This window comes from Rhinopithecus roxellana, unplaced genomic scaffold (genome assembly GCF_007565055.1).
Source record: "Rhinopithecus roxellana isolate Shanxi Qingling unplaced genomic scaffold, ASM756505v1 contig5257, whole genome shotgun sequence".
NCBI lineage: Eukaryota > Metazoa > Chordata > Mammalia > Primates > Cercopithecidae > Rhinopithecus > Rhinopithecus roxellana.
Window position 1 is genome coordinate 26046 of NW_022143915.1, and position 6232 is coordinate 32277.

Here is a 6232-nt window from a genome sequence, read left to right on the forward strand (position 1 = left end):
GGCCTCTATCTCAGAAACCAAAACTGAGTGAAGAAATTACACTCAGAAAAATTGGCACCAGGAAAAACAGAACACTCAAATAAGTGTCACACCCTCTGGAAAACTTGATGCTAGAGTCATTTACACCAAATTGCTTAAATGGCCTCTTGTAAGAAGTATTGTTCATTTACCTCTTCTGGAAACCACAGGATTTCTTTCTTAGGTCAGAAGTAGGGTTCACCCAGCCCAGTAATTGGGATCTTGGCTGCCTAGTGGCGGACATTGTGGCCACTTTCATAATCCAAACTCAACAAGGTATCTGTGGGACAAAGTAGGGAATAGGGGAAAGGGTGAGTTCAATGCTGGCTTCTTCTGGGAAGTTGTTTTATGAGGTCGATTTGGACATAGAGTCTGAGCATGGCTGTGACAAGTTGGTGCCTCCTAGACGGCCTTGGGGTTTGAGTTCTGGCTCAGCCCAAGCCTTGGAGGACAATGGGAAGAACTAGAATGAGAGCCAGTTGTAGGGGAGGAGCAGTCACTTGGAACACCCTTCTCCAAGTCTGTTTCCTCATCTGTAAAAAGGGGATAATGATAATTTGCACTAATAGGGCTGTTGATGGGGTTCATTGAAATGATCAGAGTCTTTGTTTATTTTTATTTTTTTGAGATGGAGTTTCGCTCTTGTTGCCCAGGCTGGAGTGCAATGATGCAATCTCGGCTCACTGCAACCTCTGCCTCCTGGGTTCAAGTGATTTTCCTGCCTCAGCCTCCTGAGTAGCTGGGATTACAGGTGCCCACCACAATGCCCGGCTAATTTTGTATTTTTAGTAGAGACAGGGTTTCTCCATGTTGGTCAGGCTGGTCTCAAATCCCCAATATCAGGTGATCCGCCCGCCTCGGCCTCCTGAAGTGCTGGGATGACAGGCGTGAGCCACTGGCCCAATCAATCAGGTTCTTAATACTGCTGATTCTTTTGAGTCATAGGTCTTTTACTCCTTCTGGATAGCCAGCAAGAGAATTTACCAGTCTCACTGGAAAAGTAGGATAAGGAAGGGGCAAGGAAGAGCTTGTTCCAAGTCCCAAGGCAAGTACAGAGTGGATCTGGGATTGGGTTCAGAGCACTGCGGGAAACCAGCTTTCTGTCCTGCCCACAGGAAAGAAGGTTTTTCTGCATGGGCCCGTTGTGCTGGGTGGACTAGAGGGATGTGGGGACTGTTTTGGGGCTGGGGAACAGGAAGGTTTGTGGGTTTCTGGAGCCTCCCTCAGTGTAGGAGTGCCAGATTTAGGAGGGAAAGTTAACACCCAGTTAAATTTTAATTCCATGTAAACATGTTTTAGAGTAAGTATATCCCATACAGTATTTGGTATATGCACTTTTTAAAATTTTCCCTTTTTAAATTTATTTAAATATTTTTGGCTGGGTGCGGTGGCCCACCATGTAATTCCAGCACTTTGGAAGGCTGAGCGGGGAGGATCACTTGAATCCAGGAGTTTGAGCCTGGGCAACATAGGGAGTCCTCATCTCTACAAAAAATGTTTTGAAAAATTAGCCAGGCATGATGTTGTGTGCCTATTGTCCTTGCTACTCAGGAGGCTGAGGTGGGAGGATCACTTGAGCCCAGGAGGTTGAGGCTGCAGGAAGCTGTGATCACAACACTATACTCCAGCCTGGCCAGCAGAGCCAGACCCTGTCTCTAAAAAAAAAATGCAACCTCAAAACTCCCAGGCTTAAGTGATGCCCCCTCCTCAGGCTCTGGAGTAACTGGGACCACAGGCATGAGCCACCATGCCCAGCTAATTTTTTATCTTTTGTAGAGATGGGATCTTGATATGTTGCCCTAGCTGGTCTCAAACTCCTGGCCTCAAGCGATCCTCCCACCTCAGCCTCCCAAAGCGCTGGGATTACAGGCATGAGCCACCACCCCCAGCCTAAAAAAATTTATTGTTTATCTGGAACTAAAATTTAACCAGACATCCTGTATTTTATCTGGTAACCTTACTTAGTAGCAATAGTGTGCTGTTTACTAGGCACTTCCTGTGAGTAGGATTTGTTCTATGTATGTTATGGCCAAATTCTTAATCCCCACAATAACCCTATGAGGTTGTCCTCATACATACAAGGAAACAGGCCCAGGCCTAAAGAGGCTAAGTAACTTGCCCAATCATCCAGCTGGAAAATGTCAGGACTGGGCTTCGGGGACTCAGAAGGAGTAAACCCAGAACTGTAAACTGATCAGGAGGGGAGCCAGGATGGGCATCTTTAGTCTGAGGCTTGGAGCGGGCCATCCCTCTAGAGTGCAGCTTCATAAAATAGCACTAAGCACAAATGATGAGCAAGGGGAGAGAGGTTGCTCTGGCCCTTGCTGCCCATGGGTTGCAGCTACCATCCTTGAGGCCAGTGGGGAGGCAGTTAGCCTCAGTTTTTCCTTCCCATCCCTGCTGTGCTGGTGTTGGGAGGCCTCTGAGCTGGGGCTTATCCTAGGGAGTAAGTGTCTAAATGCTTGGACTCACCAGCCCAGGGCCAAGGAGCCCCGTGAGAAGCAGTGTCCAATCTTGGAAGGTGGAAAGAAGGATGGCAGAGGGTAGGACAACTGTTCAGCTAGAGTGACCTGGGGAAAAGGATGGGGGAGCTGACCAGGGAGGGGAAGAGGCACATCTTACCCACCCATACGCTGGCCATGACCTTCCTCCTACCCAGGGAAGCTCAGCCACGTGCACCACTAAAGGTGGCCACAGCACTGCTTAGTCAATACCTACTCTGCAGGCCACTGTGCAGGCCTTCTGTGAGCTCATTCCAAAACATGTTCTCCAGGAGGACCAGGCTCTGGTAGGTTGTCACCTGCCTTCAGTGGCACAACTAATGAGGAAGTACAAGAATTTAGAGATGGGTCTGATTCCAAAATCTAGTGTTCTTGCTCAGGTCTTGGCTTTGCATGTGGAGCCACAGGCCCAACACACTTTCTTCCCGCGGTGGAGTCAGAGCCAAGGCCCACAAGCCAAGAACCAGGACGCATATTTATAAATAATTGGACAATCAAAGGGAAATATGTCATGACCATAAAAATGATCCCCTCACGCCTGTAATCCCAGCACTTTGGGAGGCCGAGACGGGCGGACCATGAGGTCAGGAGATCGAGACCATCCTGGCTAACACGGTGAAACCCTGTCTCTACTAAAAATACAAAAGATTAGCCAGGTGTGGTGGCGGGCGCCTGTAGTCCCAGCTACTCGGGAGGCTGAGGCAGGAGAACGGCGTGAACCCGGGAGACGGAGCTTGCAGCGAGCCGAGATCGCACCACTGCTCTCCAGCCTGGGCGACAGAGCAAGACTCCGTCTCAAAAAAAAAAAAAAATCCCAAATCCAAATTCCAGTGGCCGTAAATAAAGTTTTATTGAACACAGCTATGCTCAAAGCTGCTTTTGGGCTATGAAGCAGTAGTCACAGAGACCACACAGCCTGCAAAGTCTAAAATATTTATTATACTGTCTGATCCTTTGCAGAAAATGTTTGTCGATCCCCATCCTGCAGCATCAATTTTATTCATAGATTCAATGCAAAAACTCATTAAAAGTATCTCATATGGCCAGGCACAGTGGCTCATGCCTGTAATCCCAGCCCTTTGGGAGGCCAAGGCGGGTGGGTCACCTGAGGTCAGTAGTTTGAGACCAGCCTGGCCAACATGGCAAAAGCCCACCTCTGCTAAAAATACAAAAATTAGCCAGGTGTGTTGGTAGGTGCCTGTAATCCCAGCTACTTGGGAGGCTGAAGCAGGAGAATTGCTTGAACTCAGGAGGCAGAGGTTGCAGTGAGCTGAGATAGCACCCTTGCACTCCAGCCTGGGCAACAGAGCAAGACGCCGTCTCAAAAAATACATATATATGTATGTATATTTCATATTAACTCAAACATGGTTTTGTATAAAAGTGAATCACATAGTGGAATATAAGATTCATGTCTACTTTTGAGATAAAATGCTTCCAAGAAGCCCTCGGCTTTGGGCGTGCTTCTTGAGGGCCAGCCTCCAAACCCGAGGGGATACTTTCACTTTGGAGGAAACACTGGAGCTGCCCGTCCCCCTCCCCTCTTCACACGGAGCCTTTTTTGGTTGTTCTTGTTTTTTTGAGACAAGGTCTCCCTCTGTCACCCAGGCTGGAGTGCAGTGGTGTGATCACAGCTCACTGCAGCCTCGAACTCCTGGGCTCAAGCGATCCTCCTGCCTCGAGAGTGACTGTCCTGTTCCCCACTGAGATGTCCAGCTGGCTCTCAGAAGCAGGACACTAGGACAGGCTCAAGAGTCCAGGTCGGCCGGGCGCGGTGGCTCAAGCCTGTAATCCCAGCACTTTGGGAGGCCGAGACGGGCGGATCACAAGGTCAGGAGATCCAGACCATCCTGGCTAACACGGTGAAACCCCGTCTCTACTAAAAAATACAAAAAAACTAGCCGGGCGAGGTGGCGGCGCCTGTAGTCCCAGCTACTCGGGAGGCTGAGGCAGGAGAATGGCGTAAACCCGGGAGGCGGAGCTTGCAGTGAGCTGAGATCTGGCCACTGCACTCCAGCCTGGGCGACAGAGCGAGACTCCGTCTCAAAAATAAATAAATAAATAAATAAATAAATAAATAAATATTTAAAAAAAAAAAAAAGAGTCCAGGTCGACACAGTGCTGTGGCCAGCCTGAAGCAGCTTTGCCACGTCCCCCTGGTCTCATCTACCATCAGGCCCCTGCTGGCCGTGTATGCCTGTTCCCCCTCAGGATGACAACCTGGCCTCACCTTTCTCTGTGTCCAGCGCCTTGAGGCTCTTTGAAAATCCTCAGGGACTCCCAAAGCCTGCGTGGGTCAGGAGAGCCGGGCCAAGGAAGGTTCATGGTGCACAGGGCAGGCAAGGACTCAGCACTGCTGGGTATTTAGACTCTTTCCTGGCTCAGACCAAGAAAACTCTAAACTCTATAGATACAGCTCCCAACTCCCACCCACTCCCCACTCCAGCTCTGACCCAGGCTTTTCCATTCACAGATCCCAGACTTTCCAGACCGGCAAAGAGCCCGGAGGCCAAGGCCCGGTGAGTGCCTTGGGCAGGGGTTGGGGGTGGGGCGGTGGATTGTACAAGGCTGAGGAAAGCCCCCAGCCGCGCAGCCCCTTGGGCCTCCCCAGGTAGAGGATACTCCTACCCTGACCCCAGTCCCTTGTCAAATTTCCCCGTCAAGAAGCAGGACATACGTATATAAGGATACTCCTAGTGTTGGTGTGCATCTGAGAGAGAGGGAAGGAGGGAGGGAGGGAGAGCTGGAGGGCGGTGGAGCAGGGGAGCAGGTGTTCCTCCTGGCTAAGCCCCTGCAGCTACTTCCTTTCTTCCCCCAGACAAGTTGAGGATAATTAGCATCCCATGAGGGAACAGAGAGGCAGCTCCCATCCCTAGACTGAGTGTGGGAGGAGGATTCAGAGCCCCCACCAACTCCACTCCCACTATACAACCCAGCACCCCCAAAACAGGCCCAAGGACAAGGGGTCGGGTTCTACCACCCCCACCCCATGAGTCCAACCACTCCCAGCCTCTGTAAGGAACAAGAGTTCAAAGACATAAAACCTCCGTCCAAAGAGGTACTTTCTCTGCACAGTCAACTGGGGTGGCACAACGTTCTTGAAACCCTGACCTTTCTTTGGAGTTCCTGGTTGTTTCTTGTGTTCTCTGACTCCCTTTCAAGCTGGACTGGTCCATGAGTGTTTCTCAAGGACAAGATATGACAATGGGAAGCAGACAAAAAAAGATTCTCTGTCTGGCTTTTGAGTTTCGGTGCCTGGCTTGGGCATATGACAGATAAGAGCAAAGCTTCCCAGCTACCATCCCTCCTGCCAGGAAAAGGGTTCCTGAAGGGAAGAGGAGAGGGGTGATTGGTGGGGGTCAGTGGGGATGGACTGAAGGAACCATCCTCTTTGAGGGTGTCTCTCATCTGTTTCCAGCACCCAGGAGGCCCCTGGAGCCATGTCTGGAACCAGGCTTCCAGGCTCCTCTTCCTCAGGTGCCCCACCAGCCTGCCCCTCCCACATGACTGTGGCATCTCCAGCAGTAGCCCCTGTGTCTCCTGTGATGAACCAGTGAGGGGGCTGCCACCTGTGCCCTGAGCATCCACTTGGGATAGGTTCTTACCCATTGGACTGCCCTCCCATCTTCACCCTAAGGCACCCTTAAGACCCAGTAGAGGCTGGGTCCGGTGGCTCACACCTGTAATCCCAACACTTTGGGAGGCCGAGGGTG